We start from the raw sequence: 13,910 nt of genomic DNA, 5'->3' as shown, positions 1-13,910 counted from the left end.
GGTTTAGGAGACAAGCTGAACAGCCGTCGTAGGTTATTTGCAGGTGATCCTGTTGCTTATCGTCTTGTAAAGTCACCAGAAGATCAAAACTAAACGCAAAATATCTGTATGGTTTGAAATTTTGCAGTTTGTAACGCCGGAAATGCATATCCTCCTATTTCCATCTGTTGTACTATAATTTTTTTCCTTGTTTTGTTACCTCAAGATATGACATTCCTGTGTCTTTATATATTGTAATTGTTTTACTATTTGTATATATATATATATATATATACATATATATATATATATATATATATATATATATATATATATATATATATATATATATGCATTTATGTCGATGTATAATTGGTTTGTTTTGTGAATATTATTTGTATTTATACGCTGGGTCTGGCCTAGGGAAAACTATGCTATCGAACGAATACATCGATAGGTCGTGTGGAGAACCGAAGTGTTTAGGATCTTTGGTAGTGTTAACTCTGCCGCATGGAGCCCGGGAAGAGGGGGAGTCTGGCTGGGGTGGTGCAGTGGAGCAGGTGTGTTGTGTGACGCTCCCGCGAGTTGCCGCGCGTTCGGGGTTGGGCAGCATGTAATTGCCCTCGACTGGCTATAATAGTTTCTAGCACGGTGTCGCGGACGGGAAGCATTAGCTGGCACACATCAAGAGCCCGTTTCGCCTGGTGACCGTGTCGAGAAGAAGGCGCGCCAGCATCCAGCTTCTGCAACAGCGACGGCCGACAATGAGTGACTGTCGCCACCTCCTCGATCGACGACTTCAAACCTTCAATCAACCAACAAGGAAGACTAAAAGCACGTAAAGTTTCAGAACTGTATGGCAGACCTCAGCTTTTAAAATTGTTGCATCACAAAATTACAGCAACTTAGCATGAACCTTTTTTGCTCATTGTCCCAATTGCATTGCCAAGCAGGGTCCCTTCCTTTTCCGAAATGAACCCGAGTGTCGTTGAAATTCAAACGCCAGCATTAAAATAATATAATTCGATTTCACTGCTTTAATTTCAAACTTCAGTTAAAGTATTCATAGTTGGCTACAATCTTTAGATTACACGAGCACAAATTAAGAGTGCGAGTTTTGTTAGCATATTTTAGCTTACCTGTGATTGCAGCTCAGCTTGGTACGTACTAAATTTTACTATTGTTAATTGTTCAGAATCATTTAATTCAAGTTCGATGTTAAATCTCTTTCTAAATTGCGTAGATTCAAGTAGCTTTTGAAATGATTGTTGAGGTAGCCCAAGACTAACTGTATTTTACTGAATTTCGGTATGCTTCAGAAACAAAGTTCACTATTAATTTCAGTCACTAAATTAACATTCAATTTTCCGGTTTTATTAATTCTTTTGCTAAATTAAGTCAGAGTGTAGGGAAATTTATTGCTTCTGACAAACTTTCAGTTTTCACACTACACGTGTCAACCTTCAGTTGCCACGCTTCTAGTGCTAATTATATGTGTAATAACCTTTCTTTTTTAGTTACTATAGTAATTGTCCTTAGGACTGGCGACCGTAATTTTCCCCAAATCTCAAATATCTAATTACCGCTAGTTAATTGTTGACGTAACGGCCGCACATTTACTTTCTTTATTAACTTTACCCCTTTTCAAAATTAATTTCCACCAGTTTCATTTGCATTTTTCCTTTCATTTAGATGTAACCCTTTCCTCCCTCTTTACCGACAGATTAACTTCGGTGACGATTGCTTTTCCCAAATTTCCATTAGGTACACACAGTTTAATTTTTACTGTCATTAAGGTTGATAAGTGAGGGGGAGATTACAAGTTGACTCTTAATAATGAAGAGTGTGAGGTTATCCGCATGTGTGCTAAAAGAATCCGTTAAACTTCGGTTACATGATAAATCAATCAAATCTAAAGACCGTAAATTCAATTAAATACCTAGGACTTAGAATTATAAACAACTTAAATTAGAAACAACACATAGAAAATGTTGTTTATGAACCAAAGACTGCGTTTTATTGGCAGAACACTTAGAATATGCAACAGATCTGCTAAAGAGATTGCCTACGCTACGGTTGTCTGTCCTCTTTTGGCGTACTCTTCCACAGTACGGGATCCTTGCCAATAGGATTAAATGAATGCATCGAGAAAGTCCAAAGAAGGGCAGCACGTTTTGTATTATCGAGAAATAGGGGAGAGAGTGTCACAGACATGATACAGAGTTTGCGGTGGGCTTCCTTAAAACAAAGACGTTTCTCGTTGCTGCGGGATCTTCTCACGAAATTTCAATCACTAACCCTCTCCTCCGAATGCGAAACTATTTTGTTGACGCTGACCTACGTAAGATAAACGATCGTCATAAAAAGATAAGGGAAATCAGAGCTCGCACGGAAATATATAGTTGTTCTTCCTTCCGTGCACTGTCCGAGAATGGAATAATACAGAATTATTGTAAATAATGAACCCTCTGCTAGGCACTGAAGTGTGATTTGCAGAGTATCCATGTAGATGTAGATGTCGATGTATCCTGCCACCTGGGTGCTCGCATCACAAAACAGCATAAATCCTTCTTTGAAATTTGGAAATGTTAATACAGGGCTAGTTTTTATTGTCTTCCTCAATTTGAAGAATGTGATTGACACTAAGCTGTCCACTGAAATTTTACACCATTCTTTAATAAACGTGTCACAGTCAGGTGTCCGCAAATTGCTTTGTAAATTTCCTACAGTAATTCAATAATTGTAAAAACGGCTGTAGCCGTTTCGTACTTTATGGTGGCAGGAAATCACACACTGCAGATATCGATCGTGGATAGACTTTTATGTCGTCTTGGCCACTGATTAGTTCACCTCTGTCAAATCAAAATGACACTTTTCAGTACTTAATGGTAAGTGCACGACATTCAACCTTATAAACACTTCTGGCTGCTGCAAGTTCTCCTTCAGATGGTTGAAAAAAACAGGAAGTCATCTGAGTTGACTATACACTGACTTGGCTTCAACCCTCTCAACACCCCATGTAATAATTGTTGAAATGTGGCCGTTGCATTCCTGGTCTCAAACGACATCCGTCAGTAATGGTACTGCGACAAGGGGTTGGTAAATGAGGTCTTCAGCCGGTCCTGCAGCACTACTTCCAACTGATGGTAAACAACTTTTGAAATCTGTCATTGAAAAATGCTTGCATTATCCCAAGTTATCCAATGTTTCTGCGGTATTAAGCATAGGATAGGTATTTATAACTGTTATAGCATTTAAATAATGATAGTCGCAATGTAACCTGTATTTCTTCACCCTGTCCGATGGTCTCTCGGACACAATGACAAGCGGTGCTCCCCGCGTACTTTTACTCTCCAGAAGCGCCATCATTCAGCCGATGATTGATAAACTCCTCCATTACTGGTCACAAATGGTGGGGTATTACTTATGGTCTTCTGTAAACCGGAGTTTTGTTCCCTGTCGGCAATGGTTCACCAGGACTGAACAAATCCATGACCTTCACCAACAGTTTCTCCTACCCTATCTTCTCCCTTCAAATGCTTTACTTTCCTCGATAATGCAGATATATTGATTGCTTGTTTATGGCAGAGGTCCTCACTTGACTTGTCCAAATCATTCTCATCCAGAATGTCCAAACTGGTGACTAATAACTCTTTTTTGATAACCATCTTGTGGTGCCAAAATTATCCACACAAACCATAACCACATATTCTCCATTCAGTTCCTGCACATATTCCATATTTCTACAAATAAAAGTGTGAAAAAAAACAGTTCGTCATTATGTACCAATGGCGCCACCACACACAAATTATTACTTGGTAGGTTAGTACCCACTTTACCCCAAGCAGTTTCCCTCTGTCTTTCAGCGCTCTGTCAGAAGAACCGATTCTTAATGAGTATGTACGCAGTGTACTCGGTTCTACCCTCATGACAGGTGAACCTTGCAACAGTGTGTCATTTGCAGTGGTCTCTCCCAGTCCCTCCCACTGAGTTCAACAGTGTCATGTGAAAAACTGATTTTCGCTTGATGTTTACTTAAAAAATCCAACCTTAGGATTGCACAACAACCATTAACTACATCGGGCAACACTTCTATATTTTCTCGAAAATGCCTCGCCTCAATGCGAAAAACGATCAACATTAAATACAGCAATGCATCAGTGCCCTCTCCTCTGCATAACCCACGAAGCAGAGAATTCAGTCTCCTCCTGCCCAAGAAGGCGAGACTTCCCACTGACACGTAAGTCCCTGTTTCCGATAAAAACTTACGTTCTGTTCCATTTATTATGCCAGTTAAGGCATAATCGGCGTCTTCGAAAGTCTTCATGGCATTGAATTTTACTGGGAATGCTGTCCGGCAGTTTCGGAGTCCTCATCGGTGTTTAACACTGCACTACCAAGTCCTTTCTAGTCCATTTTGTTCTACAATCCCACGCAGAGTACCCTGTCACTCCACATTCATAGCATTGTGGCTGGCGACTCTGCTTCCAAATGTGGCCCACAGCACATAACTATAACACTTTACCTCGGTGAAAAAAACATTTTGTCTTTCCCACACTCACATCGCTATATCTACTTCTCTAACTGTATAGCTATCCTTAAGGCAGCAGCTAAATCCTTTCGGTTCTCCAGCCATACTCTACTTGACAGGTCATTTGGGAGCCTCCAAAAAAAAAGTACGCTGCGTTCAGCTTCCTGTATGATAACTGTGTCTGCCTTCTCACTTCCTGTTAACTCATAAGTTTGCACATTTATTTCACTAATCCTATCCAGAAACCGCCTCACTGGTTCATTCCATTTTTGGATTACTCCAGTGAGCTGCTCCCAAGAGAATCTCATACTGTTGTGCTTGCGGTAGAACTGAACAAGCCCTTTCTTAAGCTGCTCAAATGTACATGCTTTATTTAATTCCTCATCGTACATTACAGGCGTTTTTGCCTCACCTTTGGCCAACAGTACTTCAGCTGTCCAGCCACCCAAACCCACGGCAGCTTACAAATTACTTATTAATACTGACACATCCTCCATTGTCTTGCCCGAGAAAGGAGCAGCAATCGAATCGAATAAAGGTGTAACTCCGCTGGATAAAAGTTTTGTTTGCTTTACTTCCCCTAGCTCCTCTTGCATATGCATACTGTCTTCAAAGTAAATACTCGCTTTTGCAAAGCAACGCTATCCTCACTCAAGTGAGCTAGCTGTTTCACCAAGGGATCAATCGCTACTTGCGTTGTTGTCGCTCGTGTTTGTTACCTGGTATTTGCGAAGTCTTTACCCAACGACAAATGCAATAAACAAAATGTATAAGAAAATCAGAATAGCCACTACAGCCACTCAAACACAACAACAGGAAATGTTCTCAGTACTTGGAATGAACCATCAGCAATCTCAACTTTAAACACAAACGTGCCTCATTCCCGCAGCATTAGAACGTACTACAGGTCACAGGCACTGCTTGAGTACAGGGCAACTCATGTCCTCACAAATTACACTCACTGCATCCCACTGGCCATATGTAGTCTTCTCTAGCATTACTCCTGAACTGAAGCAAATCCGCAGGTCGTTCTGCTTGCACAAACTGCACTTACAGATTCCTGTGGCAATCAGTTCTTCCTTACCATGTTCGTGCCCCGTAACAGAAGATGACCAGAAAAATAACAAGTACATTCATCACACTCACAGCATCGTAGCTGCAAACAGGAGCTAGAGATGACAGCGCAGCTGGAGCGTCCTCTGACGAGTGGCAGCTGTTTGAGGTTGAAAAACTACTGACATCAAAATGAAGGGTTTGGAATGTGGCCCCTATGGAGGTGGGCGACTCGGCTGCTGGAAAATCATGGTGGAGCACCGTCTCGCTGCCTGAACCTGGGCTGTGGAGGTGGTGGTGACTGGAATCCTATGGTGAACTGTAGGTGAAACATCCCTGGTTATAAAGAGTCATTTATTCGCGAGAGTTACGAGAACAGAACCGCTGCTGGAGCGAACGTTGTGTGCTCAAGCGACGTACGTGACAACAAGTGTGGAGCGTGTAGGCTTCAGCCCTTCGGCCACCTGGCGGGTGGCACTTGTGAGAAGTTGCAACTACTGTCGTCAGCATGGCTGTAGAGACCTGATGCAAGAAGCATACCGTCGGCGATTAGCGACAGAGGGCAGCTTCTCATAGATCAACCGCTTTGTAGGTGCGCCGAAAACGAACTGGGATAGACAGTTCTTAAATTGTTGAGACTGGCGCGAACAAAGGTCTTAGCGAGCTCCCAACCCCTGCGACGATCACCAGCAGTGCTGGCTCACAAAGGCGGGGTAGCTGGGTAGCGATCCGGTCGGAGCTCAAACTCACGACCCACCAGGGAGGTGGCCGACAGCAGGAGACAGTCACCCAGGTGACCCCCCGGAGTAGAGGCCCCAATCTGATTGCGTCCAAACCACGCCAGGCGGGAGCCTGCTCCTTTTGACAGCAATGTGTGTGAAAAGCAGATGGCTGCTTCTTCTTGAGTTGCAGGTAATCTCCGTCTTGTAGCCATCAGCTGGCGTAGGCTTTGTTGCATGACATATTGGATGCACCTGGATACTGCTGTATACAACGAATATCTGAGAATGAGGGTTTGATTTGGGGGGTACAGATGTGAGCCAACTAGTTGTGGGGAAAGCGGATAGTCGTCTTCGGTTCATTGGTAGAATTTTGGGAAGATGTGGTTCATCTGTAAAGGAGACCGCTTATAAAACACTAATACGACCTATTCTTGAGTACTGCTCGAGCGTTTGGGATCCCTATGAGGTCGGATTGAGGGAGGACATAGAAGCAATTCAGAGGCGGGCTGCTAGATTTGTTACTGGTAGGTTTGATCATCACGCGAGTGTTAGGGAAATGCTTCAGGAACTCGGGTGGGTCTCTCGACGAAAGGAGGCGTTCTTTTCGTGAATCGCTACTGAGGAAATTTAGAGAACCAGCATTCGAGGCTGACTGCAGTACAATTTTACTGCCGCCAACTTATATTTCGCGGAAAGGCCACAAAGATAAGAGAGATTAGGGCTCGTACAGAGGCATATAGGCAGTCATTTTTCCCTCGTTCTGTTTGTGAGTGGAACAGGGAGAGAATATGCTAGCTATGGTACGAGGTACCCTTCGCCACGCATCGTATGGTGGTTTGCGGAGTATGTATGTAGATGTAGATGTAGTTAATATCCCTCCATCAGCACTCCCTCACAGGAAACCGTAACAGGCTGCAGCCGCCAGGCATCGCCGTTGGGTGTCGATGGCTTCATTTGCCCCAGTTTCTCTATCTAGTCACCTTTGTCTGAAGCTCTGTTGGACCTGTAAGATTTCACAACTTCGACTTTCAGTGGGACTGGCTGGCATCTTCTGCTTTGTCAGTGTGTTGAATGAGAGCTGTTGACTAAGAATACGCCTTAACTGGTCTTGAGAGAGATAGCTACTTCCCTCTTTATGATGTCATTCTGCTGATAGATCCAGGAAAACTTCATCTCCCATGGTGAATCCATAGTATAACAATATATTCACAGTAGCTGTTATAATTGTGCTTGTCAGAAGATACAGGCAGGTTATCTACTCCACTATAACAAATGGTCAACATATGTGGACCAGGAGTGTGAGAAAGTTTCAGTCGATAGGACGCTATGTCCTTGAGCGAATCTCGCTGAAACTCCCTTACAAAATTGAGGTATTATGCGTAACTCAAAATATTAACAATTATTAAATAACTTGTTAATAAGCCAAGCGGCTGACAGATGTGGCCGAGCGGTTATAAGCGCTTCAGTCCGGAACCGCGCTGCTGCTACGGTCGCAGGTTCGAATCCTGCCTCGGGCATGGATGCATGTGATGTCCTTAGATTAGTTAGGTTTAAGTAGTTCTAAGTCTAGGGACTGATGACCTCAGATGTTAAGTCCCATAGTGCTTAGAGCCATTTTTTTTTAATAAGCCAAGCTGACTACACTTGAATCTTTACTCGTACTAACACTGCATAGTTGGAACACTATTTGTTATTAAAAAAACGTTCAGAGAACCACCAAATGAACGGAATGAAGGTGATGAACTTCACTGGAAATGGCCGATCTTTGACGAAGTGTGCGTTGCGCAGGCAAGTTGGACGCGGTTGGAAGTGGTCTCGGCGCTCATTGATGTTAACACGTAATCTGTTTCATGCTGAAGAAGTCATGGGCTTATAGTTAATATTTAAAAATGCATTCGAGAACGTTTGATGTGCTACCAAATGACTTTCACTAAGAAAAGACAGCTATATTAGATACAATACATGCAGTGTAGTGCGAGGATACTGTGATTAGACATCGCGATCGTAGCATAGAGTTATAGACTTTTACTGGCTCTCACGCGGAGTTGTCTTTGCCATAGACCTACAGCTAAACAGAAGTGTTTTCCTTATATGACACAGATTAACAAATAAATAAGGCGGCAGCGGTTTTCTTAAGTCTAAAGACTAAATGTTCTTTTGGTGGCAATACTGGCAATCCTCGTGATCGCACTTATTTTCACTGTTAAAAATACGAGTAATTATTTGGATCTGCTACCTAGGGAGATGGATTGGAACGGGACACCGAGACACCAGAAGAAGTGACATGTGCAGACCGGCCTTGTTAACAATCAGCGAACCACCGAGTGCAACTGTTAGGATTTACTGACTCAGTTAGCCAACGATGTCCATCTGCAATGTCACAAAGAGAACAACTTAAGGAGTCAGAATGTACAGAAGCAGTAATGTGTCGCGGCAGTAAGCTATGCTTTCACAGACGAGAGTAATTGCTACAGCTGTAGAATCACATTTTATAAAATGTTGATAGAAATTACATGTATTAAGAGTTTGATTAAAGACGTGACGGATTACAGAAAAACAAGGCAAATACACGCAGGTGTGGCACATGCTTGAGTATCATACTTGTAGCAAATAAACATTATCTGAAACTTCTAGCACTACAAGCCTAACTGATCAAGATTTACGAGTATGTACACATACTGTATATCTGTCGTGTACTGGTGGTACTCTTCTAGCAGTCAATCTAAGAACTCCGAAGTTTCACCTGGCCTGGTCAACTGCCTCGCTAGTGACCATTAGAGCCTCGAAGGCAAGGGTTTGTACTGTACTGTCAGAATACAGTAACTTTGATGGGGAGTGATTCCTAGTCACGATAGGCGTTATAAGGAAAGGTTTCATAAGAAGCTATATTTGAGCTCGCTATATGTCCAGCAAAACCCTTTTATCTGTAGAACTGGAGGAAGATTCACTGGTTGGAAGCTTGTTCCGGTTACAAGTACAAAAGTGCAAAACAGAACCTGGTGTCAGTTCGCTGAGTAACTGCTTATAGGACTGATGATAAATCACACAATCCTTAGACACAATCAGTTCCCAGTACGCTTACCTTCAGATCTTTTCACTGCAGCTTCCCGTCTGCTGTTGTAGCTGCGTTACTTCCTGCCATCCTTCAATCATATCTGATATGTCTCTCAGTTCCAATATTCTTTTACAACCATAGAATGAAATGACCCATCCCTTCCTAAGTGTGACACACGGCATCAGAAAAGTCTCTTTGAACGTTCCTGAAGCCTGTAGCAACTCTTCATGGGTTGTAAAATTCCTTACGTATGCCTGTGCACGGCAGTTCCGTGAACTGCGGCCAGTTGCCACGTCTCACCAGAAGAGCCACGCTTATCGCGCTGTTTACGTTGATTCGACAACGTCGTCATCAGTGGTCCTCGGTCAGATCAGCGCAGCTGGTTTGCTTATACTGTATCAACTGCTTCCGTTTGCCACTGATGACAGATGTATGGCAGGTATACACAGATATACAACATGTTATCACAGCATGTAGATCTTCAAAGTCTATGCTTAACTCATGGCTCGAAGTCGATCCGTAAAAAATATCACAGACCGAAATTTTGAGATTTCATACATTACCGTCTCGCTGCCAAATACTCCAAGAAAGCTCATCAGCACCTTACATTTACTCTGAAAAGAAAAAAAAAAAAAGATGATAAGCGCCATTATATTGTACTTTATGCCTTGCCGTATCTTTTTACCACGATTCTGTTTGTAGAATACTTTATGTTTGTCGTCCCATCACCACTTTGCTCTTCCTTTGTCTCTCTGTCAGATGATTTGGTTGCCAAACGTCCTCCCCATTCATTTCCCACTCCAGTATGTACTCACAGTTTTCAGCACTGGTTTAGTTAAGGTGTCTTTTTTTATTTTTCCTCAAGAATCGGTGACCTGTATGTGTTGAAACGTCCCCTTTGAACAATTTATATATGAGACTGTGCTTATCCTGACACACAATATTTTTAGCGCAACGCAATCTGACTTTCAAAATTCCCTACAAAAGAATGGCCCTGACTAACATTAAACTATACCTTTCACAAATCACTTACCTCACAAAAATCTTCGCTGCTCAAGCTACTGCAATACAGCAAGCGCCACTACTGCCAGCTAAATAAAAGATTCAAACTACTGAAGGCACTAACTACTCATAGGGATAGTTAGCAAATGAAAGATATTAATAGAGAACAAACAATGTATTTACCTTGATATCATCATATATAAATATAGCAGTTCATGAAAAATTACAAATCTCCGCCATCTCTCTCCCCACATCCACCACTGCTGGCGGCTCACCTCCAACTGCGCAACGCTACGCGCTGTTCACAGCCAGCTGCCGCTGCCCAACACTACAATGGCAGACAACAATGCAAACTAGCCACAGACTGCACACAGCACAGCCAGTGATTTTCATATTGAGCGCTACGTAACGTTGCCAATAAGAAAACATAAACAGCCTACTTACATAGAGAAAACATAAACAGCCTACTTACATAGAGAAAACATAAACAGCCTACTTACATAGCCCCCATGCTCCCCACAAAAATTTTTACAAATTGGATGGGGCAGTGGCCAATACAGATTTGAAAAAATTTTTCATAATTACAATAACAAAGATATAAAATGCACACACTTATTAATATTATGTTGGTCAAAAGATCAAAATTTCTCACAGTCCATAAAGACAGTCCACATTGTTCATCACAGTAAAAATGCAGAGTTTTTCTCAAAGTCCAAGCAGTAAAAGAAAATGCACACGGAAGTAGTGGATTTCCATGCAGTCTTGAAGAAGTAGTGTTGTCCTTCCAACGGAAAGACAGTGCTGACTCTTGACATGCTGACAGGTAATGGGCCACAACAGAGCAAACCCACAGCAGAGTCATTCGAAGTTTGGAAGAATATTGGTAGGTAGGTCATCACAGAGCAGACCCACTGGAGTCCTGGTAGAGATTGTGGTATTGGTGGGCCACCAGAGGTGCAGACCCACTGCAGTCCTTGTAGAAATAATGGCATGGTGGGTCATCATAGATGCAGACCCACTGTAGTCCTTGTAGAAATGGCCAGCAGCCATCTGTTGTGACTGTGCAGGTGCACAATCACCATTGAAGAGTCTTGTGGATAATATAGCAAGTCCATAAACCACCACTTGTGCACTCACAAAGTTTTTGAAATTGTCCTTAGAACCAGCAATGCTGTTATCCAGTCCCTTGCTGAGTTATTAACACACGTGCAAACACTCACAGTCCCAACTTCTCACATATTATCCATATACTATGACCAACAGAAACGTGTGCAGTGAAATGTAACTAACAAGTTAATAATGTCATGAACTGGTGACAATTACAATTTTATAACATAAGAATACAATTACAAAGGTACAAAATACATCATTAAAAACATAATAATACAGATAACCTTTGTAGTACAGGCTTTACAAAAGAATAGAAATAAACATATACATGAGTGTTACAAAAATAGTGACATAAGTACATACATAAAATAATGAGAATAGTTTTCGAAACATTAATTTCACACATGAACATTGAAACAGAACAGAATTGTAAACAACTTTACAAAGAAAATAACATATTATTAATGCAACTTATATTTGAGGATAACAGTATTCCTCCTCATAGTGAATATAGCTTAGTATTAGAAGAGAAAAAATTCTATGAAACAGTACACAGAGACAGGAAGAAAACAAATACTCAAGGGTACACAAACACATAGTGGGATAACACCAATAGGAAAGGACAGGGTTCGTTTTCAGTGTAACATTTGGTACTGCAGTCCAACCCAAAACTTCATATATCTTTCCTCTTATTTCATCCTCTGTTTCCACCAAAAAAAATACTATCTAAGGTTTATATGTTCACACATTTCTTACCTCAACATTTATTTCCAAGAAAATCCTACCTAAACCTGTTTTCTGTACCCTTTTTATTTGTATAACTTTTCAATGCATTTCTTCCAATTCATCGCAACTCATTCTCTTCTATAGTCTACCCCCTCTTAATCTAACTTAAATCTACTGAGCTCAGATGCTAAACTAAGGGACGAGGCAATGCAGCAGCACAAAACAATTAACACAAACATCAATGACAAAAATACAAATGCCAAAGCAATTGCAATATTACAACTAATATAGGGCACTGTGCAGCAAAAAAAAAAAATAAATCTGGCTTAGCAGAGTAACACAAATTAAAGTTCAGTAGCACTATGCCTGGCAAACAGCAGCTTATATCTAAACATGACATAGCTCAAGAAGAAAAAATATTACAGTAAAATGGCCATGTCTAATACCTATGTCACATCTTAACATTAGAGTGATGCATCACAATTTATTCTACAAAAGAAATTACCAAGTACTTGAAAAGAAAATTATGAATGCAGTTACTGGTATTAGTCCCTTCTTATTGTTCTCTCCATTCCAAGAGCTCCTTTTTCGAAGAATGTGGATCAGAAAATAATTATTTAATAAATCTGTTGACAGAAAGTGTTCACATTAACAAATGCATTTAATTTTATTTTATGAAACCAATGCTGCAACACAGCTGGAAAACAGATGTCAAATGAAATAAGCAATTACGCAAACCAAAGCATAAAAATATCATTCAATAGCTATGTGGCATTTCGTAAGTTAGTAGAAATTCTCTCAACTCTCTTAGAAAGACGCTTGTCATAATCAGGTGTGCAGATGTAAAAATATTTCTCGTCATTTCATTAGGCATTTCAGTAAATATCATAAATTACGAGCTCCACATTATACTTTCAACAAGGAAATGTCAATACCGAGGATAATGGCCTTCCCTTTTTTTTTTCTACCTGTGCTTCCGGAAAGGCTAATGGCTTTTTTTTTTTTTTTCGGGCGGCTGTCGCCCAGGTGGGTCCCCGCGACGCATTATGTGCAGGTGGTCACTTAACTTTCTTACGGAAATATTTACCGCTACAGTGACAGCCTCACATAAAAATATTTCACAGGTCAATAATTAGCGTTGCAAATCTGTAGAAAGAAAATCCTATAAGTATAAGTGTCCAAATAAAATATTCGTCAGCATTGTGATACAGTCACGCATTTACACACATTTCATAACTCTTAAAGTACGATTCTTGGTTTCCAACATACTTCTTATTCCTCATATACGGTAGCAACATCTTATTGATCATAAACATATCTCAACAGCATAGTACACATCGTCGTCGTAATAATAACATCCTAACACCTCAGTCAAATCTCAAAATCGTCGTAGCTTCCTCCAATAATTTCTAAGCCTAAAATAATTCTCTGCTCATGTCAAAAGTGTCAGCTGCCTCAAACGTACTTTAAAAATCATGATCTCATACCAAATACATCATTCAAAGCTCTCATAGTATCACAATGGTTCCGAAAAAATATGAGCATTTCACAAAGTACAGACAAAATACAATTTCATAAGTGTGAAGTTATCCAACTGTGTAATTGCGTAAACATCTGTCACTGATGTAATAAAAAGAATGTTTGTTTCTCTGTCAAATAATCAGATAGCTGTGTAATTCTGTGTTAGAGAAATATGGTACCGATGTGTAAAGTTGTATAAGCAAATACCATA

This window comes from Schistocerca piceifrons, chromosome 4 (genome assembly GCF_021461385.2).
Source record: "Schistocerca piceifrons isolate TAMUIC-IGC-003096 chromosome 4, iqSchPice1.1, whole genome shotgun sequence".
Lineage (NCBI taxonomy): Eukaryota > Metazoa > Arthropoda > Insecta > Orthoptera > Acrididae > Schistocerca > Schistocerca piceifrons.
Note: the sequence above shows the minus strand (reverse complement) of the source record.